At 42.5% G+C, this 24,561-nt stretch overlaps 1 pseudogene; it reads right to left on the bottom strand.

Moving 5' to 3' along the window:
• The window catches only part of LOC127651248 (complement C3-like), a 44,917-nt pseudogene extending 27,329 nt beyond the window's left edge, over window positions 1-17,588 (bottom strand).
• Between the last annotated feature and the right edge of the window lie 6,973 nt (window positions 17,589-24,561).

Below are 24,561 nucleotides of genomic sequence, written 5' to 3'. Positions count from 1 at the left end.
GCCCCCAGTCACATGACATTCACTAGTATACCCACATAAACTACACAAGGCAAGTGTGACCTTTACTGGTTGGAAGTATAATCCAAGAAGTGAAATCTCACCGTACTTAGCAGGATTGAGCTCCACATTTTTGACCTGTAATGGAACTAGCACACCCTCCGACTGAAAGAGAAAGAGAGAGAGAGAGTGAGTTTTTCAGCATCCTTTTCAAAATGACAATTAGTCTTGTTAAAGCATATGTATTTATTCTTATGTTACAATCAAAACAACTGTAATAGGAGTGACAGATTCACATCAGACTTACCACCACCTTCAAGGTCTTCTTCACTCCATCAGTGCTGACAGAGTCATACGCTGCAGCTTTCACTTCAATCACATGATTGCCCACCGTCATGGGAATAATCACAAATGAAACCGCTCTGGTGGATTGGCCCTGGACTTCTACCACTGTTCTGTATTTGTTCTTCTTACTGGCAGCGCTGCAAACATTTTCTGTCTCCATAAACTCAACACGCACCTGGTGAAAATCAGACAGTGGGGAGGATCTTGTACAAATTTTGGAGGAGCGAGGAGTCTTGTGGAAGAACTTGTCTAGCCTGCACAAAGCCCAGAGGACTCAGAAAAAAAAGGTTGCCCAAAATCAAAACAAAAAAAAACAATATCCAAAAATATGCTTTAGTTTGAGTCATGACCAGCTCAAAAACATATATTACTCTGTGATATGAGTCACGGACTTCATTTATCCTGATTTGTACACCTCATCTGATATTATACAGACAGACTGACCTTCATCTTCTCGTTGTTGTAGTTGTGAATAATGGCTCTGATTTCTACTTGTTCGTTGCGCACAGCTGAATAAGGCATCTTCAGATCAATGAAAAAGTTCTTGTAAGTGATCATCTCCTCCGGTTCTGCCACACAGATACCTTTGGAGAAGAAGACGTTTACAGAGAATGTTTTAAACTGGCAGAATTATTTCTGTTTCTGAATCATCATGAATGTCAAAAAGTTCTGCATGTTTGTAGCTTCACTCTTACTGTTTGTTTGTGACATGCTGATGGCTAAGATTTGCCAGGTAGTGATCGATTCTTTAAGGTAGATTCTGTTTCTTGTAAATGATGTTGTTTGACTGGAATATGAGGAAAGGACAAGTAAAGATCAGAGCAAACAGCATCCCCAGCACTCATATTGGAGGTGCCCATTTGTAATAACTCACTTTTACATAAAAAATAGCTCATTGAAATAAATTCACAAAACCGGGGAAGCCTCAGCTTGCATGTTCAAAATATTTAGATGCAGTGCATCAGAATGGAACTTTATGGAGGAGTATGGAAGTATATTTATAACAAATGTCTTTAAAACAAAAAAGCACACTGAATTGCACTAATTGAAAAATAAATGCATGGCATTAACAGTGCTTGCATTTTTGGGGGATGCAATTTCACATAAATGTAACATCAATTACTCGCCCTCATGCCATCCAAGATGTGCATGACTTTCTTCAGCAGAACACAAATTAAGATTTTTAGAAGAATATCTCAGCTTTGTAGGTCCATACAATACAAGTGAATTGGTGCCAAATCTTTGATGCAGCAAAAAGCCCATAAAAGGAGCAAAACAGTAATACACAGTGGTTAAATCCATGTCTTCAGAAGTTATATGATAAGTGTGGGTGAGAAAAAGATCAATATTTACGTCCATTTTTGCTAGAAATACTTCTCCCTGCTTAGGAGAATTGATGATAAAAATGGACGTAAATATTGTTCTGTTTCTCACACCTATCATGTTGCTTCTGAAGACATGGATTTAACCACTGGAGTTTAATCGATTACTTTTATGCTGCCCAATGTGATTTTTGGAGCTTCAAAATTTTGGCACCCATTCACTTGTATTGTGAAATTATTCTAAAAATCTTAATTTGTGTTCTGGTGAAGAACGAAAGTCACACACATCTGGGATGGCATGAGGGTGAGGAAATGATGAGAGAATGTTTATTTTTGGGTGAACTATTCCTTAAAATATATAACCCTATGAAATTGCATCCCAAAACAACTCAAGTGCTGTTAATGCAATGCGTTTATTTATTAATTTGTGCTATTTAGTGTGCTGTTTTTCCCCAAGACATTTGTCATTAAAATACTTCCATAAAGGGTTTTCAAGAAGCGCTTTTCAAACATGATGAGTCATCTAAAAAAATGCGCTGTTCAATAGCATCCATTTGCCAAAACAAGATGTGTAAAACAGCAATTCTCAACAAATTGACCAAAGATATTGATATCTCAGTTGCCAAATGAATTGCTGTGTACTAGGCCAGTGATAGACTTATGTTCAATGACTTCTAAAGCTAACGTTTTGTAAATCACAGACAGCAGTTCGGTATTTCTACATTTAATTCAGATTTAAAATGAAGTTTGTACGCTTTCGTTTTGGCTGCGTTGAAATGTATATTAAAATTACACCGTGCCTTTGCACATTCAGATTTAAAGTTCACAACATGTAAATGTTACAAAAGTTATTCATAATGTGCAGTGCTGTACTCCCTAGGACTAAAAGTGAGAATCACGGATGTAGATGAAGTCACAGCTTTTGTCTATCAGGTGATGTTCACTCACCAGTTCTTATCTTTGCAAGCGGGTAGATCTATCTCCTCCCAAAGCCAAGCCTCAGGGAACTGTGTGCGTGATACGATCTCATCAGACTGTATATAGTAGTCATCATCATCTTCACCTGTAACAGATTACAAAATACAATTCAGAGAAAATCAGATCATATACAGTATATTTGTGAGATTATATATTTAAGAGATTTTATAATGATTTAACGTCTACTCAAACTGAAAATTATGTTTTTGTTAATGAAAATGAGACATGGATATGTCCAGAAAACCGACCGTACAGTTCAGTGGTAAGAAATGAATCTATTGCAATATTAGTTTTTCAATTTTAAATGTTTGTCAATACTTTTTGATGATTTCAAAAACCTTACATTGTGTTGAAGGCATTGGTTATTTGGCATGGGGAGGCCACGCCCCACCCGGACAGAAGGCTGGACCTCCATTGCACCCCCCCCACCCCCCCCACACACACACACACACTCTCAATGGTTTACTATTACTCATTGAGACTTATTCCGTGTATGAAACTCATGATGCTTAGCTCTAGCAGCTCCGAATCCACTCCACACTGCGGCTTCCAAGGGGCCATCTGAGTAGGATGAGAGAGGAGGGTATAGAGAGCGAAGACATTTTAGAAGTGTTTCTCGTGGCTGAGGAACAAGTTTGTAGAATGCCACAGGTAAATTTTATGCCTGCTTTACTGTGTTGATGCCATGCCAGAGAACGGTCACAACACAAACTTTAATCCTCAATGCAAGGCATGTATGCTACTAAAAAGACCCTGTGGAGTGTAGAAACGCTCTCGCTTTCTCCATCCAGTGTGACTGGCTTGAGAACACTATTTTCAGTCTTTTCTGTTCAGAATACCAGAACTCTGCCATGCTCCAGCATGACTGACAGGCCTCGTAGCGGCTGCACAAGGCACAAGCATGTTCACAAGTGAGCAAAATTTCAGTTGAGCCAACTTGGTTGCACTGAGTGACCACGGCTCAATGGTTAATTGATTGAATTTTTCTGAAAAGTTTTTAAAGAATGTATAAGATTGATATATAAAATGCCATCACACACAACTAAGAAAAATTGTCAGGGATAAAACACAATATACAACGAATACACAATAAAGCCAATAAATAAATAAGAAAGCCAAAGGCTGTGTGGCGTTCAGCCACTGGCGTCCACACACTGAGCACGGCTATGGGCTTCGGTTCATAAGGAAACTGCCTCACTCGACAGTGCGAGACTCTTTTACATTTACGTTCAGAGGCACAATACCTTCTTGCCAAATATGTGATAATAACATGGTGCGAGGCACATATTGGCTTCTACAACAGCATATTTTCTGGTCACCAAGTACGATGGTGGGCTGTGGCGCAATAAAATTGAGTATGGTCACATTCATTGTTGAACCTGGTGAGTCGAATTCTCCTCTGAATCGAGTCTTGTCTTCTACATGTGATGCACAATCAGTTTAGAGGAATTGGGAAGTATTCGGAAAGCCAAGATTAACCTGTTTGCCATCCCAGAGACCATGCATCATTGCCTTTGGTACTCCGTGACAGCAAGCTCCACCAGGCTTGGGCACCTTAGCACACAGATGGCCAGCGAAACGCGAATATGCACTTCCCTTTTCAGCTTGCTGCATCAAGTATTGTATAAGACAAGGGAAAACAAGTAAACATTGATAATATGTGCCAAATGGCCCAACAGCCACTGTTCCCAGATGTGGTAGAGCTGTGCTCCCCAATGGGAAATTCTTTTGAGGTCAGATCTGCTCTCACAAGCTTGTGGCATAATTTGGCATCCCTGTCCAAAGCTATGGAGACTGCATGTCTGGCCCCTAAACAGGGCTCACCTGACACAATTAGGTTGTCGCAACTGGTGTAAAACTTCATACTACGGGTCTAGGCCCCATCAACAAGGTGGCTGTTTGCCTTAAAGTGCTGACCTTTGCAGACTGGTGCTGCTCCCAGGGTGAGGACCAAAAGCATTGTTCTGTGCAGACTAACTCCATCCACACTCAAGGTTTATATCAATACCAAAGCAACCACTCATGACCTTTTAGGGCTTGTCTATCAACAAACACCCTCTGGTCAGCAGATTTATGCATTGTGCCAGACAGCTTGGACCCCTATTTTGCCCTGCTGCCTTCCGGTTCGGGACTTAATGCTGATTTTAAATAAGCTTACTGGTTCCCTGTTTGGGCCACTAGATGTGGTAAGGCAGTTTCTTACTCTCTTTGGAGACTGTGCTGCTAATAATTTTGGCATCAGTCAAACATGTAGGAGACCTACAGGTCCTTTTGGTCAGCAACTATTGTTACAGTTTGGAAAGAGCCTGTAAAATGTAATTCTCAAGCCGTGTGCCAAATGTGTTACCCAAAAGTTGTTACCCTGTAGGTGTTCTCTAAGATCCTCCTCCCTTGGAGTTGGATGAAGCTAAGGCACTGCACATGCTCTGCCCTGAAAGGGCATTACGCATGTGCACTGACCGGACAGGTCAATTCAGGGTATTGGAACAATTATATGTTTCTTCAGAGACTGCTCATAGGTTTTGGCCATGTCCAAGCAAAGAAATCCCCACTAGGTTGTGGATGTTATTGCATTTTCTTCCAAGGCATACAGTGTCCCATGGGCATAAAAGCTCATTCTATCATTCTAAGAGTATGGTCTCATCTTGGGCATGTGCAAAGGGTGTGTCTCAAGAAGACATACTGTATGTTTGGCTGCAGGTTGGGCTTCCGCTAACAACTTTGTCAGGTTTTACAACTTGCATGTATCTTCCCTCTCTTCCCAGATATTGACAGAGAAAGAAGGTTGATCACTGACCAATTGGTTAGTATTGCTGTTATAAACTATGGTGTCTCCATTCATACTGGTGTGCAATATATCACTACACTGTTGGCTAGTGTCAATCTACAAAGCCCTTGTCAAGACAACTGCTCTGCTCCCCTCCTTTCCGCTAACCAGTAAGATGTGTTAAGACATTGTTCCACTGCCCATTATAACTACCCTGTCTTGACATCAAGCCATTGGTTTATTGTTACCACTTCTTTCCTATTTCTCAATACGAAGAGGTGGCTACAGCAATGCTTTTGACTACCATGTAATGGGTAGTAGGCATTGCATATCAGATCTTCGGCATTACATTATACGGCTCCTTTTATATAAGCTTCCCACGCATAGTCAAAGTTACTTTCTTGAAAGGGAACATCTCGAGATTCAGCATAGCTTCTGATTTTTTGGTATTAAGGGTCTAAGAGATGCGCTCTCTTTCCTTCAACTGGCTAATTGTTTAATGTCATCATAATTTACATCATTGTTTTTGTGCCAATTTTTCTGATATTAGAATTAAATTAAATTTGATAGTCTTTTTAGTGCTTCAGTGCTTTTAGCTACTTTTTGTTTAAGCTTGCAGTGAAGCTTTCTACTTTTTAAAAGTGGTAAATAACTTGGGAAGCTACAGTTTCAAAGTAGCTTCACCAAAAATGGAGGGGAGTAGTGGTATATTGGAAACTACTCTGGAAATGTAAGCATAAGTATAGTTCTAGCAGGAAGAATTTGGGATTAATTCAACAGGCATTACATCCCATTACAATACAGCCTCCGGTTTATAATGCTACTAGCTGCCTCTAATTGTTCATATACTTCCATGTTTTCACCCCATCCCACCCCATCTCCACTAGTTTAGGTCCCATCCTGGGTGGGGGTAAGCTCTGCTCATCAACTCCAACAGGATCTGACAAATCAAGCTGCATCAGAGTGCTGAAAAGTAGGATGGGGCTTGCACCAAATGATATAAGTATCTTTTTGTTCACATTATTAAAATAATCTTGAGATTTTCTGATAGAACCAGAGTTCTCTAAAGTTGGGAAACATGAATTGTGTTTGAGGACTAAATAGTGACTTAAAAAAAGTTAAATATGAGAATGGTTCAAGATCTTTAACACAGTGAAAAAACATGATCAAAGAATCTTGTCTGAATTGAATGGTTTGTTTTTAATCAGAATAAATACAAGTTTCTCACCCAGTGTAGAGGTGACCTGCCAAAGACTCTCAGCTCTCCGTCGTCTCTTTGGAGGGGTGGGACAGCCATGTTCTAGAGGACATTTAATCAGAATGAATTAGCATATTGTACTAAAACTCAGATGACTACAATGCAGATGCAAAAGATACCAAGCGGAGAAGACTTATTTAGTAAACTTATTAGTCTTTCAAATTCTATCATCAGTGACACTAATGGCACTTTTCCACTGCACGTTAAGGTTCGACTCGACTCTGCTCGCTTTACTTTTCTGAGCTTGCTTTTCCACTGCTGTTTAGTGCCGCCTCAACGTTGGTGGGATTATAGGCTGATCGTCATATTTGCACTGTCTCTACTGCTGTGACATCATCTTAAACGCAACACAAAACAATAAACAATAACACCACCGCTAGCTGTTAGCTACTAGCTCATTGTGCTGCATAAACCAGTTGCTGGATTATGATTTTACACAAGTTAAACAGTTAAATTGGCCTGGTTGTTTTAGAAGCAAGTTTTCCAGTAGCTGGCCAAATAAATAAAGTGAAGCTTTCAAGCAGAGTATAGAGTTAACATAACAAGACATACCATCCTCCATCGTGGATCAATTTGATTGATGATCAGTCCAGGGCACTCTCCCTCCCATTGCTCACCGGTCTAGATAGTGTCTATTTGGTCGTACCACTTCCAATTTTCCTTGATGGTACTGTAGTCACTTTTAAGTTGTTGTATTTTTTTTTTACTTTTCCCTACACTGTTGGTAGGCCCAGTGGTAACCGTGTCTCAGCTGTGCGGCCAACAGCTGAGACATTTCCTAAAATAATTCTTTGTTTATTTAGTTGCTAACGAGAGGAACGTCTGCACCTTGTTTATTGACCGAGGGTGTGGGAGTGGTGGGAGTGGTGGTGGTGTAGTGGGCTAAACCACATAACTGGTAATCAGAAGGTCGCTGGCACCACCATTGTGTCCTTGAGCAAGGCACTTAACTCCTGGGGGATTGTCCCTGAAATAAGTGCACTGTAAGTCGCTTTGGATAAAAGCGTCTGCCAAATGTATAAATGTAAATGTAAATGTAAATTGACCTCGCCATGGTTTTATGCACAGCCATTTCTTTTCTATTCTTCTACAATTCAAAGGTCATGTGAACAAATGATACTGCTATCGCTGTGATGATTATCTTTGACCAATTAGTGATCTGCAGGGTTTTGACATCACATTTAGTATTGGCTCGGCTCGCTTGGAACCTCAACTGAGGTGGGACTAAAAAAGTACCAGGTACTATCCACAGTGGAAATCCCTCAAAAAGCGAGCAGACTCGAGTTGAGTCCAGTTTTACCGTAGTGGAAAAGCCCCATAACATCACTTTCCTTAGTGAAACAAGAATTAAAAAAATGTACCTGTTCTGATGTTTGTGCCTCCTGCACTGTTGGACTCAAACATCAGACCTGCATCATAGAAAACCCCCATACTGTCCTTTCCACTACCTGCTGTACAGCCAGTGTCATGTTTCTCTATGATGTCCCAGATCTAGGAGTGACATCAAGAAAGAAACATTGAGACCAGTGAAGTATGTTTTATACAAGTAAGTGTCATGAGCTGTTTGTACTACTGTATGTAGTCTGATGAAGATTCATCACCTTAGTCTGAGTGAGTCTGTTCTTGTTAAGGACCTGCACAGCCTTGTCCACCACCACCAGTCCAACTTTAGCTCTAGGGTCTCCAGTTATTTGCAAGCTGAACTCTTTTCCTGGTTTATAATACATTGCCTTGTCCTTCACCTCAACTTTGAGCTATTTTTAAAATGAGAGTTAGGCTGGTTGAAGACATTTGTTATTATTATTTTATTTTTTTTACAGCAGGGCACTGATAGCTTGTCCAAGTTAACGCTTTTCCTTTAAAATGAGCTGAATCAGATAATGTGTTACATGCTTAGATCATGTTGACCATTTCTTCTGATTGTTTACCCACCGTTCCCATGCACGTGTCCTTCACATCAACCCAGACTGAGTCAGACACCACCTCAGAGCCCACATGGTAATAAGCCACAAAGCGGAAGGAAGGCAGCATGTTTTTGGTCACAGGTAGAGACAAAGTCACTAGAGCTTGTTCTTTCCTCTTAAACCTGTTGGCTTGTACAATCTGCCCTCTACTTAAGATCTGAAAATATACCAGAAACAGAGGTGAGTAAAAAGACAGTAAAGCATTTAGGACATTCATGCAATCTCTAATACAAGCTGTATGATTTATTTTCTTGTATTAAATTAATATTTAAACAATAATTGATGGAGACCATGTGTTTTAGTCTGCATGAAATAACTCCCTCACCATATAGGTGAAACACTGACATATTAATGGTACATCTAAATTACAAAAAAAAAAAAAACTCACAATGTATGTATAATCTTGATTTTTGGCTCCTGGACTGTTTCCCGTGTACAAGTTGACTCTCACTTGATGACCAATCTCAAGCTCTGCAGCATCAATGCCAATGTGCAGGTAGTTTTTGGAGTCACCTTTGGGTATGTAGGCTTGAGCGGTCATCTTATTCACCGCCTGCTGTTCTTCACTTAACATTGGATCTTTGGTCTTCACCTAAAAATATTTATTGATTTGAACCAACACAACCAACAAAGAGCTATTTCAACAACACTTTTCTGATTGTTGACTAAAGCTCAGATCTGATTTGAATCATCTCTCACTAGTTCACCAGTAAAACTGACTGAGCGTCAGTGCAGTTGAGATGGCAGATCTTACAGTGATCTCAAGTGTAGAAGATCCTCCCTGAGAATTGATGGTAATCTTCGCAATGCCATTGGCATTGGTTCGACCGTTGACCCCTCCAGGGTTGACCTCCACTTCCACATTTTTAGCAGGTGTCTGGTTGGGATTTGTCACATAAACCTTTTTGGAAAAAAAATTATAATAACAAATAATTGTGGTTATAGAGCAAATTTATAATATAACCAATTGGATTGGACATTAGATAGCATTAAAAATTGTTGCTTTCTGCTAAATTTTTTCTACCGAGATATCCAAGGGCATTCCAGGTTTAAAGAATTGTGGTGTTCTTTTGAAGTGGATGGTGTACGGTGATGTCACAATCTGAATACCTCTCCTGTAAGCTTCTACCATTTCACTGCCTGAAACAAACAAACAAACACACACACACACACACACACACACGCATGTTGTGTTTCCATGTTTTATGGGGACTTTCCATAGACATAATGGTTTTTATACTGTACAAACTTTATATTCTATCCCCTAAACCTAACCCTACCCCTAAACCTAACCCTCACAGAAAACTTTCTGCATTTTTACATTTTCAAAAAACATAATTTAGTATGATTTATAAGCTGTTTTCCTCATGGGGACCAACAAAATGTCCCCACAAGGTCAAAAATTTCGGGTTTTACTATCCTTATGGGGACATTTGGTCCCCATAAAGTGATAAATACACGCACACACACACACACACACACACACACACACACACACACACACACACACACACACACACACACACACACACACACAATTACTCACCCTTATCAACAGTTTACACTCACACACATAATCAGCATAGATAAACAGTAAGGTAATGGTTACTGTTGTAACCTCCATTCCCCGAGGGAGGGAATGAGATGTTGTGTCAAATGAAGTGACACAAGGGTCTTCCTGGGATGCCGAACGTACCTCTGAACCTGAGAAAAGGCCAATGTCAAGTTGGCAGACAGAATTTGCATGCCCCGCCCCGGACATACGGGTAATAAGGGAAGCGGGGAATCGAAGGCCAGTCAGGATTTTGCACTAAGGAGCCGAAGATAAGGTACGGCCATTTACAGTGCTAGGTGCTGTGCAGAAGGGACACAACGTCTTGTTCCTTCCCTCAGGGAATGGAGGTTACAAATTAACCATGACGTTTCCCCTTCTGTCACTCACTCGACATTGTGTTGAATGAAGTGACACAAGGGGTCCCATATAAAAGTGGCACGCACTGACCGTGTTACGTGAACTGTCGAAACAGGTGCAAAGCAGGCTATTGCGTGCTAAAGGCACCTGGACCGGCTGCAGGGGGGAAACAGGTGCTACATGACTAGCATGGGAGCAAGCCCAGCAGCCGCGGCCTTCTCTCTTACTATGTCTCTCACATAGGCCCCAGCCGCTTCACGTCCTATTTTAACTCGGGGAAGGCGGTCTGTCCCCAGAGGGAGCAGGAAATAGCACTTCGGGAGGAGGCAGAAGAGCGTACCAAGGCTTGGGTGCTGAGAGAAGACTCGAAGAGATGACTTGCTCCGTGCACCCAGTGGGTTAGAGACTGAGGAAGAGGCCTAGAGAGGCGTCTTTGGAGCTCATCAGCGCTGGCGTGCCGGGGTTGCAGTGCGGGGCCGGAGGTGAGGGAGATGCTTCCAGGGAGTCCGCTTATTTCCTATTCTTTCTAGAGGGAAAGACCCTGTGGAGGCCACACCCTGCCCAGTATAGGGGTAATCTGTGGCAAATACACCACAAGGGTTGTAAAGCCGGACGTGGGACATGGCGTAATGAGGGGGGACTATACAGGCATGGTGCCCGGGGCAGCGGGGTTGCCAGAGGGAAACACGAGGCCGCCGACAGGGGGACCGTACCATGGAAAATACATCACAAGGAGTTAGCCAGAACAGGGAACTATGCCCGTGGAGCCCGACCCCAGTACAGAGCACCTGTGACTCGTAGTGGGTCTGGCCGCGAATTGTTCCGCTGAATTCGGAGGCCAGAGGGCTAGGGAGGAAAAAACATCCAGGCAGCGATGCTCAGTGGCTATCCTGGGACAGAAGGCACACTGGATCAACTTGGTGAAGGGCGCAAGGTGCAAGTGGAACACCCGGTTGGTTGTGCCGCGTATCGAGTTCTACCGGCTCGGACCTGACAAAACACGGGACAAGACCGACTCAACCCTTAGATTGTAAAATCTAGTAAAGGTATTGGATGTTGCCCAGCCCGCTGCTCTACAGATTTCTGCTAGGGAGGTGCCATGGGCCAGTGCCCACGAGGATGCCACACCTCTCATGGAGTGTGCTTGAACCCGCAAGGGTGCGGGCACGGCCTGGGTGTGATAGGCTAAGGAAATAGCATCAACGACCCAGTGAGCAAACCTCTGTTTGGAGATGGCGTTCTATTTCTGCCGTCCGCCAAAGCAGAAAAACTGCTCAGAACGTCTAAAGCTCTGCGTGCGGTCCAAATAGGTACGCAAAGCACACAATGGACACAACAAAAGGGCTGGGTCTGCCTCCTCCCGGAGAAGTGCTTGCAGGTTCACGACCTGGTCCCTGAAAGGGATCGTAGGAACCTTGGGCACGTAGCCCGGTCGGGGTCTCAGGATAACGTGAGAATGTGCTGGACCGAACTCCAGGCAGGTGTCGCTGACAGAGAATGCTTGCAGGTCCCCAACCATCTTGATGGAGGCTAACGCGATCAGGAGGGCCGCATTCAGGGAGAAGGCCTTGAGCTCAACTGAATCAAGCTGGATCGGCTGGATCGCTCTTTTATTGAACATGTGGGCAAATGAAAATAAGGGAAACAAGGATTCTCCTCCCGGCCCTCCACTGGGGGATGGGGTGGTCTTAGTACCAGCTCTGGAGCGAACATCCGACTGCCTGGGTCGCCCATCTCAGGAGCGCTTCAGAGCTTTTTTGGTTCAGGAAGGGGTCCTGGAGAGGCATACCACCTGCGAGGTGCTCAACACTGGGGCTGAGAGCTGGGCCCAGGTTGCGGAGCTGCCTGTCGTTTGGTCGCAGGGGGATGCCCTCAGCGAGCAGGCGGGGCACGCTGGTTAGGTGGCACCGTGGCATGATATATCGCCTCTTCACCGCCGAGAACTGCTGGGCGAAGTCATCGAGCTGGGAGACGGGGGTGTTGAGAAACCTTGCCTTGTCAACGTCGCACTTCTCGACCATGTTCAGCCAGAGGTGGGTGTCCTGGACCACGAGGGTGGTCATCGCCCGACAAAGTGCCTGCGCTGTGACATTCGTGGCTCTGAGAGCGAGGTCAGTGGCAGAGCGCAGTTCCTGCAACATGTCGGGGTCGGGACTACCCCGATCTTTAAGTGCCTTGGCTTGATGGACCTGCAGGAGAGCCATGGCATAAAAGGCGGAGGCGGCCTGTCCGGTGGTGTGATGACGTCATCCTACAGGCCTTGGAGGGGAGTACTGGGGTGGGGGCGTGGCTGTGAGTGGCGCCTGACGCCGAGGTACCAGTCGTCAAGCTGCGAAGGCTGTGGGGAGGACGGAAGGTTCCAGTCCAAGCCCACACTCACGGCAGCCCGGGCAAGCATGTTGGCCATCTGCGCGTCCGCCTCAGACTGGGTGGGCTGGCCCGAAGGCGGCAGCCCATTCAAGTCTTCTGCATCAGATGCCTGGACGCTCCGATGCAGTGGTGATGTCATCATCCAAACTCAGGGGCTCAAGGGAGAATGCTGGCTGGACGTGAGGCGAGTCACACTCATCCCGAGCTCGGACGGAAGCGAGCGTGTTGGGGGCGGGTGGTTTGTGGGGATTTACCAGGCGAAAACAAGCCTGTCATCATCCCCATATCACCTTCATCGCCAGCCGGGTCGTCCTCAATCCCGTGAGAAGAAGTAGCGACGCGGGAGGCGGCTGAAGTGGCATTCACCTTCAGGAAGGAGAGCCGCAGTGAGTTTATGAACCATCCACGAAAGCCGCCTCAGTGTGATCGCTGCCCAGGCATATGAGGCAGCATCTGTGGCCGTCGTTCTTGGAGAGAAATCTACCGCATCCAGGAACAACAGAGGGGCAGAAAGGGATCTTGAAAAAGAAGCATCCTGAAAAGGACGTTAAACAATGCTGTGTATTGCTCTTTTTGTGAGTGGACAACTAGAAGAAAACTAGAATATAAACTCTTTTAGGAGGAGAACACTCTTTTAACAGGAAGAAAGTGCTGTCGAAGCACCCTGGGGTGTAAACTGCACAGCGTGCAGAGAGAGAGACGCCAGCTGGAAATGCGCCGTAGGATCCAACAGCAATGCTTCTCACTGACAGAGGTGAGTGGAACAGTAGTGAAGCTCTTCTTGCTTGTTGCACAACCATTCGGCTCCGAAGAAAAATTCTGACTGGCATCCGCTGCCCCGCTTCCCTTTATACCATATGTCTGGGGCATGCAAATTCTGTCTGCCAACTTGACATTGGCCTTTTCTCAGGTTCAGAGGTATGTTCTGCATCCCAAGAAGACCCATTGTGTCACTTCATTCGACACAACGTCGAGTGAGTGACAGAAGGGGAACCAGTATACAGTATCAATCTTACCAATTTCTGTTAAAACACTGACTGAAACATAGATTGAGTGACCAACCAGCTGTTCAATGTTTGGAAAGGTCTTAAGTATCATATCGCTGGTCAGCTCTGCAGTACTCTTTCCTTGATTTATCTATTTAGAAATAAGACAGAGAACGGCCTCAGTATACCAGAAGTGTATGATTGTGTTATTGTGTCATTGTGCATGTGTTTGATTTGGAATAATTGTGAAAGTGATCCCAAGTTGAATATTTCAGCTCAGGTCTGTAGAGCTCACCCGAACCCTTTGCAGAGAGGCAGCAATACTTGTTTTACTGTCATCTTTCATCACGCCAAACACCACAAATCCATATCCTTCTACCTTCTGTCCAAACAGGTAGCTAAAAAAAAAAATACAATTTATAAATGACTTGATTAGCCAAAATTGAAAATGCAAGATGACAATAGATACTAACTAAGGCTGTTGATTTAGGGTGGTAATTAGTTATATAAAACACACACAAATTGCAAATAATGATGCCACCACAATGGAATTTTCCAACCAACAGAGCATTTCAAAGTTGAAGTGTGTAACTTCTGCGCCACTAGCACCATCGAACTTAATGTGGAAGAGCATTTTAAGCAGAGCATCTTCATCATGTTAAAGAGATGATTCAGGTGTCTGGATCACAGTAGTGCAGTGATGCTGTACAGTCCTGGTAGAGTGTGTCATAACTTTACAGCGCTCAGAAACAGCCTGCAAAATTGGAATTGAGCGTGCAAATTGCGTTCCGCACACATTTTGAAGGCGCGTTTGCGCTTTTGGCTGATTTGAATAATTTCTTTAGTCAATCGGGTGGTAAAACAGTGCAGACAGCATGTGCAACTAACTAGCAATTTTACTGGCCGCAATGAATCTTAGTGAATTCCCCCCATAGTGTTTATGAGATTTCAAGAAAATTAACCTACAGTTGTCTTTGTATATTAAGCTGAGAAAGGAGAAAGTATTTAACAGAAAAATGAACACTACATTTTTAAGACCGAAATGCAACCGCCATGTTTTATCAAGTCAGCAAGGGGCAGTAAGAACAACTCCAGCTGTTCAGGTAAAAAACAGCAGTTTTAAAACTACATTTAATCTGAAACAGGTCCAGAAATGTGGAGTTAATGGTTAGAGATCAGTGATAGTGATGCAGCCACAGTGAGATGCACCAGAAGCGTTCATCGGACATATGTCGAGACGGAACGCAATAACGCGCGGACAGATTGATGAACAAGGAGTGGATTGTAGGCGGGTGATATTCTTATGTTCAATGATATGGAAATAAACCAAACAATATATTGACTTCTACAATTTGAATATCGTCCATTCAACACGTTAGTATATTATTATATTTAGAATATATTTAGAATTTGGCATATTTATATTATTATATATTGACCTTTTTCATGAAATATTGATATATGTGATTAATTGTCATTAATTCAAATAATTAATTTCTTGTAATTGATTAATCAAACATTTTACAGCCCTAATTAACAGCTCTAATAATAACCAACACTCAGATTATAAAATCTGTCTTCTGAGGCTAAGATAAATGTTTTTCTATCATTGTTACTTCAGGGGGTCCTTATGCCATCTCAAATAAACAGGAAAGACAAGTTGAAAGAGTCGTTGCTCAATATGGTTGTAGAAGAGGAGAACATTCTGAAAATTGTGCTGTCACTCCTGTTTAACTCTAGTGTACAGTAGGTGAGATGGCAGGTTTCACAGTGATCCCCAGGGTAAAAGTTTCTGGCTGAGAGTTGATGTTTGTCTTTGCAATACTATTTGCTTTGTTTTAACTCTGACCCCAACCTTAATAAGCCCTGTCCCTCCAGACTGGAAAATGAAACGGATAAGAATATATCTTACTCAGCAGTAATGTCGACTGTCAGACTCTCAGCACGCACATAGAAGAATGACTCACTGGGTGTTAATGTGACTTCAAATGTTGGTAGCACTAGAGACCAAACATAAGACACACATAGATAGATAAATACATAAATTCTTTTAAGTTGTGATCTCATTCTTCTACAACATACTGGTTTGTCGATGAACATCTTACCATATTCTTTGACCTCAAATTCGGCAGTAAACTTCTTCTGTGGAGTGTTTGCGTACCGTGTGATCACCTTCCAGATCCCAGGGCTTAAAACATAAACATGTCAGAATTCATAGCAATAAAATAGATGATAATAGACCACGAATAGAGATGAATCTGACAACAAATAGAGATCCTACCTACAGCTATTGTCAAGACTTGTTTATTAAATAACTTAAATGTCTTGAAGCAGACGGCAAAATTAAAAATTAATTTTAGTCGGTTCATTTGAGTACAATAAATTCAGTCTTGATTGCACTTCACACATGTACTTAACACACCTGGCAACCTCAGGTATGGTGTATGTTCCAGACTTCATCCCATTAACTGGCAATATCTTCTCTTGCACAAGGGTGTTGTTTTGTGGATTCTTAGTAGACATTGAAATCATACAAGATTATTAAACAGTGCCTGATAAAGATGGTCATTATAGCTGTGTTGACAAATATGTACCATGATTTCCACGGAGATTCCAGACAGGTGAGGTGTCAGATTGGGAGTCAGAGAGAAAATCCTGTATTGAACTACAGAAAAAGAAATATGATTTTTAATGGTTGGTTTTCTCTATTAATCTATTTGACAAACAGTGGAAACGTGAAATCATCCAGAATGACAAGAACTATTGCTAATTTTATTAGGACCATGAATAGAACAGGGCTGCATTTCACAAAAGCATTGTAAGCCTAAGTAGATTATAGAAACCATTGAAGCCAATAGTCTCTACGATCAGCTTAAATTTACAATGCTTTTGGGAAATGCAGCTCAATGTTATTTGTACAGATAACACGAGATTACAGTCTGCATTAATGCATTCTCTTTAACAATATCTTACCTGTGCTAGCAGGTGTGTAGATGGGCTTGTCAGTTTGTACAAATATAAATCCAGACTGGAATGAGACCATGACCACTTTCTCTAGAAGGTTGCCTGGAAATTCAGCTTGTAGATACACGTACTGCTTCTCCAGAGGATCATCAGTGAAATAGTTTTTATCATCAGGAATCTGAACAACAGAAAATTAAGTCATATACATCAAAGAATTTACAGCACAAAGTTTCAGAGACTTAAATGCACTTAAAATTCATCATAGCATAAATACAAGATACGCTTGGGACATAAGAATGGTGATGTCACCTTTATATCTGTAAGGATCTGATAATTGTTTTCTGCAGTCAGGGTCACTTGTTTTGACATCATCTCTTTGTTTTTGTGTGGGTGGTTCTTCACTATGATATTCACATTCAGGGGTCCTCCGGTGTAGTCCTGAGCCTCCACAAACACATTTTCCGAGGAACCCACCCTCAGCAAATTAGGAGCTGAGACAGCATATCTGAGAAAACAACAATCAAGTAGTTTGAATAATTAAAGTCAGACATACGGGAGACCAGAGTACGCAGTGACAGTATACTGTAGCCTGGACTCCCCTATACATAAATATATCGATACACAGTTTTAAATACTCACAGTGGGTCACACAGTGTCAGCAGGGGTGAAGAGAGAAGAACTACAGTGAGCCACAGCAGCTTCACTTCCATCCTGTCTGTCTGTGTGTGTCTTGCTGTGAGTGTCTGTTGACATGCAGCACCTCAGATTTATACTCCCTTCACTATCAATCAGATTTCATCTCCCTCTGACACCCCTCGTCCTATCATTGAGATTACATAAGACACTGGGAAAGAGGAGAATCTTGGATTTTCTGCAATATATCCAAAATTGGGTAATAAGTCCCATTAGTGTGCTTAAAGGAAACATTCTGTCATCATTTATGCACTGTTGATCCAAATTATGTTCTTTCCTCCATGAAATACAAAATACAATTTTAGGCAGTTTTAGTGCAATTTTAGACTTCTATTCCAAGTCTTAAAGCCATACAAATCTTTATGTGAGGAACAGATGGTTATTGAAATCATCATTCACAGTTTATTACTTCTATTGTAATCTGTTACTATCAAATCTTATTCATCCTTGTGTTTAATTGAAAAGTGGCCAATTTAGATGTTGCACCTGGTTTGACATAACTGATGGCAGCGATCACAACACAGTAAGATTGAATATAACAGTACGTCAATGCAACATTATATTATTATTACTACTATTATTATTAATTAAAATATGTCAACTTTAAGTAATATTGCGTTTATAAGTCTTTAGATTTGGCATCCTGCAGAACTTATAAACTGTACAGCACTTTTTCAAGAGCACATGAGAATGTGAGTTAACTGCACATGAGTTAACTGCAGTCAAATACAGATTTCCCGTAAATGACCTGCACAAATTTCTTGTGTACATTCAACCTTTGGTAAATTGGCAGCTGCTCTGTTGATTTTTTAGGTTAAGAGAATATTGATCGGTACATTTCCATGATGATGTGTATGTAAACTGCAGCTCTTCAGTGAGGTGTGTTGACAGACCTGATTAGTTTACATTGCTCAACATTTGAATGTTTTCGTGCTTATTGAATATTTAAAGTTATTAAATGTGTGATTTCAATCATTTAATAGGCCTTAATGTCCCACTAAATAATTCATAATATTGCTAGTTTAAAAACACTTTGCATCAATATTTTAATGTGAGGATCGATCCTCTCGATGCACAACATAAATAGAGTCAATACTACAAGATCGATCCGCTAATCCTATATCACATAGAGAGCTTATTTCTCAGGACATCTATTTCAGTGATTTCAGAGATATTTCAGAGCATAGCGCTTCAGTCCAACGTCTCCATTGTTCACCAGCATCTTGAATTGTCATCATGTTTTGCCACTGCCTTCAGCTTCTTTTGCTACCTTACCATGTGTTATTTGACTGTCCGAGTCTACGACTGCCTTGGGGGATCCAATCAAGTGCAGTTCTACTGATGTCTTGTAGAGGCCGATGGAGGGCATGACCAATCCATCACCACCTACGTTTCTTGATTTCACTGGCCATTGCATTTCTACCTGTGAACTCAAGCAAATGTTGGTTGGAGATACAGTTGGATCAAAAGATATGTAAGAATACGATGAAGGCATTTAATGGCAAACACTTGCAAACGTTTGATGTTCTGATGTGTGATACCCCAAGTTTCACAGCCACACAGGAGCACACTCTCTACATAAGCACCAGAGATAAGAAGCTTCACGTAGATGACTTCCACACCTTGCTCAACGCGAAATAGGCTTGGACGAGCTCAGTTGATGTGATTGAATCAACATCAATTCCACGTCTTTTGATAACTTTGCAGCCGAGAAAACAGAATTCCTCAACGTCTTTGACTGCCCCTTATCTATACGCGCTTGCTCATTTACTAACCTGTGTTATGTGTGTCTGTGTGTTAGTTTAGTTTTATGTTGTACTTGTAGATCGAACAAAGTCTCATTTAAATTCAAAGAGAAGTTGACTGTGGTGTATGATTGTACTTATTGGTCACTTAAAATCTATTTAATCCTTACCTACATGCTTATAAACTGTGATTTCACTATATTTGTGATTTTGTCAGAGGCCACGACTAGAATCTCTAGAATTATGTGCACTTCAACTTATCACTGGCCAAATAGGTTGAGCAGATGTAAAAATGTATTCTTTCAATATTCCCTAAACTAATTATTAATTCTCTTATTGAGCTAAATTCCATACACTGAACTGTTGTATAAAAGTAAGATCACACTCGCAATAGTGCTGAATATTCATCAATCGTTGCATAATGACTATGATCATGTGATATTGCTTTATTCAATTTCCCAACCTTCAGATGTGTAATCGGTTAACCTCAAGTTAGAAATCTCAAATTGCCTGCTTATGTGGGTAGGGCCACTGATATTAAAGCAATATTGCACAAGCAAGAGTGTTGTATAGCCTTATATGTACAGTGTGCATGAGGCCGCAGGCTGAGTGCTGTAAGTAATCACAGCTGTGCTGATTTAATGCCATACAGCACGATTGCGAGTGTGATATTGCTTTTAAACAACAGTTCAACAAACAATTTAATAAAAACGGAGGAAAATTTAAATACTCTCACAAAATAACTCACTTGTGCATGGAACTACTTTCTGAAACCATGAATTGGGATCTGCCATTTCAAAAGATCCGTCCAAACCTTCATTACTAATTAGAAAATGTCACTTTAGAACTAGTAATGATTGCTTGGGCTGTTTCTAACATGTTATTGGAGAATATTATTACATGTTAGGTATGTGTGAGTGAGTGTGTGTGTGTGTGTGTGTGTCAAGTCATTTTTATTTGTATAGCACTTTTCACAACACGAATCGTTTCAAAGCAGCTTTACAGAAGATCAGGCATTAACAGAAGATAAAACTGTAATATCTATAATGTGTAGATCATTGTAGATCATTGTGTAGATTGATAAAATACGATTCGCTGTCTGTCGTTCACTTCGACGTTGTGTCAAAGAAGCGACACTAAGGGTCTCTCTTGGGCACCGATTATACCTCTGATCTATGAAAAAAGGCCTGTGAGAAGCTGGAAGACAGAATTTGCATGTCCCGCCCCCGGACATACGGTATAAAGGCAGGGAAATGTGTCTGTTTCATTCAGAAATTTTCTTTGGAGCCGATGGTCATGTATGCAACAAGCTGCGAGTCACACACACCTGTTCCTCTTACCTCTGGTGATCTGCTGTTGGATCTACGGCGCACTTCAGCAGCATTCTCCTTCTCTGCACGGCAGTGCAATTTGCCCCTGGGCTCTTCGACAGTGCAACTAAAAGAGTTGTATTAAAAGAGTGATTTTCTCTAAAAGAGTATTTTCTTCTAAAAGAGCAATACATAGCGGTGTTGAACATCCTTTTCAGGACGTCTTTATAAAGATGCCCTTCCGCCCCTGTGTATTTCTAGTTCTGCCTAGAGTTGTTGGCTGTATTCTTTGCCCTGCGGAGATTTCTCCCGCTAGTTCAGGGCAAACACATCTTGATCAGATCAGACAGCACCATGATGGTGGCGTACATAAATCGCCAAGGCGGCGTACGCTCCTGCCACATGTCGCAATTCGCCCGTCGTCTCCTCAAGTCACTGCGCGCCACTCACATCCCCGGCAACCTCAATGTGATGACGGACGCACTGTCACGACAACGCTTGCCCAGTGGAGAGTGGAGGCTTCACCCCCAGTCGGTCCAGCTGATTTGGGAATGGTTCGACAAGGCTCAGGTAGACCTGTTTGCCTCCCAGGCTGGTGTGCCTGAACAGAAGCTCCCCTCGGGGCAGACACACTGGCACACAGCGGGCCCTCGGGGCTGTGCAAGTACGCATTTCCCCCAGTGAGCCTTCTTGCAAAGGTACTGTGCAAGGTCAGGGAGGACGAGGAACAAGTCACTCTGGTGGCTCCCTATTGGCCAACCCCGGCTTGTTTCTTGGACCTCGTACTCCTCATGGGCACTGGCCAGAAGCACCTCCCTGGCAGACATTTGCAGAGCAGTGGGTTGGACAACACCTAATACCTTTGCGAGATTCTACAATCTCAGTGTATAGTCAGTCTCGTCCTGTGTTTTCTCAGGTCCGAACCAGTAGAACTCGGTAACATGTTGATGGACTGACCAAGTGAATCGCTTGCAGCGCCTTTTCCCTAGGTTGAGGTAATACCGTATGCTTTTTTTCACAGGAGATTCCACTTACTCAGCTCCCTGGTTGATTCTTCCTTAGCCCTCAGGGTCCCCAATTCGGTGGAGGAATTCGCCGACCCAATCTACTGTGGGTACTCAAATCTACCCTGTACTGGAATAGGTGCTCTGCTGGTCAGGGCTCCTATGTGGACTACCCCCTGTGTGTATTTTTCACGGTACGGCCTTACGAGTGGGTCCGCGTCTCCCTTGGGCAGTTCCCGCTGCCCCCCGGTCGCCGTGTCTGTAGCAACTCCTCCCTCCGAAGAGGCGGGATCTACCACCGCGTCCATTTCCCACATGTGACCTAAAAGCCCTCTCTGGGCAGGTGTGGTTTCCGAAGGGTCTTTTCCTTGAAACTGGGTAAGACCTCCTTCCTCGGTGCGTGTAAGGGCCCAGCCATTGACTCTATGCGAGAAACATAGAAAAGAGAAAAGAGGCCTGGCTAGGCTCTGCCTATTCCCAGGTTGGCAAGCATTGCCTTGTTCCCCTGTCTAGGGTAACTATAAGGGTTCCGACGACTTTATGGGGCATTGGGGAAGAGTAAGTGCAGTCTGATACACCTGGTCATTTTGGCACGTCATGTACCTGCCCGCACCTGTGTCAGCGGTACACGTACACGGCTCAGCGCATGGTGTGATATAAATTGGACCCCTAGTGTCGCTTCATCGACACAAAGTTGAAGTGAGCAACAGACGGGGAACATCTAGGTTACGGATGTAACCTCCATTCCCTTGATGGAGGGAACGAGAATTTGTGTCCTCCCGAGCCACTGTTGTGGCCGGAGCATTTCTGGCTCCTCAGAAAACTCCTGAATGAAACAGACGCATTTCCCCGCCTTTATACCCGTATGTCCAGGGGCGGGACATGCAAATTCTGTACACCAACTTCTCATTGGCCTTTTTTCATAGATCAGAGGTATAATCAGTGCTTAAGAGAGACCCCTAGTGTCGCTTCTTTGACACAACATCTCGTTCCCTCCATCAGGGAACGGAGGTTACATCTGTAACCTAGACGTTATGAATCGTGTTTAAAAATATGTAATTAAATAATAATTGTATTTATAACACCAGTGAGCAAGCTGAAGGCGACTGTGGCAAGGAACACAAAACTCCATAAGATGTTGGTTAATGGAGAAAAATAACCTTGGGAGAAACCAGACTCACTGTGGGGGCCAGTTCCCCTCTGACTAACATCATGAATATAATGACAATATTAATTATGTATAGTGCAAGTCATGGTTTAAAATTATTAAACTATGTAAATGTTAAGTGACAGTGTTTAAACATAGATTTTGTATGAAATGTAAGATTAATGATTAATGTATTTGAAGTCCATCCTGGATTAACTGCAGAAGTTCACATTGATGCAGTTGTTCTTGTTAGTTGGCTGAAGAAGTTTTTTTGTTGGCTATTAATTGAAAGCCTATGTATTCCATTTCAAGAGTGTAGTCCATCATTATACTTAGGTAATGCAGGCAGAGATCAGTGAGGTGCATCGCAGTTCAACCTGGCCGGTAATTTCGGTGAGGTCTATCCAGGTAGTCCAAGGTTCAGACAATGGCATAAGAAGTATCGCATGTCTTATGGTTTGAGTTGGCATCAGTTCATCCTCTGAAGTTCCTCGTAATAAACTGATATGATGTTTGGCTGGCAATGACTGCTATTAGTAATCATCAAACAGCGACACTTAGCAGTGGAGTCCAAAACAAAGCAGGTATGAAGCTGGATCCAGCCAGGATCGGAGTCCCGAGGTTGAGACAGGGAAACAAATCAAATTATATTAGCATAGATGCCATTCATTTTATTGCAGATTTCTAGATCTCATTCACTGTTTCTGGTTCCGGCAGACCTAGCTAAAGCAGCCTAATTGTGACTTGAAGGATAAATTAGGTGTATGCTTGGCTAAATCGATGAGTCTTTATTCTAAACTTAAACTTAAAGAGTGATTTTGTCTGCATCTCGAACAGTGTTAGGGAGACTATTGCATAGATTAGGAGCCAAATATGAAAAGGATCTACCTCCTTTTGTGGATTTTGATATTCTAGGAACAATTAACAGGCCAGAATTTTGTGATCGTAATGAACGTGATATAGCGTGGTAGAAGGTCACTTAAGTACTGCAGAGCTAGACCATTCAAAGCTTTGTACGTAGTTAACAATTTTTAAATTAATACAAAATTGAACAGGTAGCCAATGTAACAATGATAAAATAGGGCTAATATTATCATATTTGCAATCTGGCTGCTGCATTTTTAATCAATTGAAGTTTATTTATTGATTTTGCTGGACATCCTCCCAGTAATGCATTACAATACTCTAGGTTTGAGGTCATGAACACATGACCTCACAACACAACCCTTCTGATGTAGTGACACTAGGGGTCGCTCTTGGGAGCTCTGAACACCTTCCATTCTTTGAGAAAAGGCCAATGAGAATTGGCGAGTGGAATTTGCATGCCACTCCCCCGGACATATGGGTATAAAAGGAACTGGAATGCCCACTTCATTCAAATTTTTTCTTCGGAGCCAAGCGGTTGTACTATCAGCAAGCTGAATACTACTGCTGTTCCATTCACCTCTTAATAAGCATATTCTGTTGGATATATGGCACATTTCCAGTGGCTTTCGCTCCTTCTGCAAGACAAAAGCAGATTTTGCCCCTGGGTACTTCGACAGCGCTAAGAGGGTATATTCCTGCTAAAGAGTATATTTTCTCTATTAGAGTACACACATTGACGTTCAACATCTATTTAAAGACACGTCTTTATAAAGATGCCTTTCCGTCTTTGTGTGATTCCTGGATGTGGTCGTTATCTCTCCGCTTCCGACGGCCACGGGCTCTGCCTCAAGTGTCTGGGCAGCGATCACACTGAGAAAGCGTTTGTGGATGGTTCATGTTCTCATTGTGATTGTCAACCATGGCAATGTTGC

This window comes from Xyrauchen texanus, chromosome 11 (genome assembly GCF_025860055.1).
Source record: "Xyrauchen texanus isolate HMW12.3.18 chromosome 11, RBS_HiC_50CHRs, whole genome shotgun sequence".
NCBI lineage: Eukaryota > Metazoa > Chordata > Actinopteri > Cypriniformes > Catostomidae > Xyrauchen > Xyrauchen texanus.
Note: the sequence above shows the minus strand (reverse complement) of the source record. Positions and strands in the feature narration are given on the sequence as shown.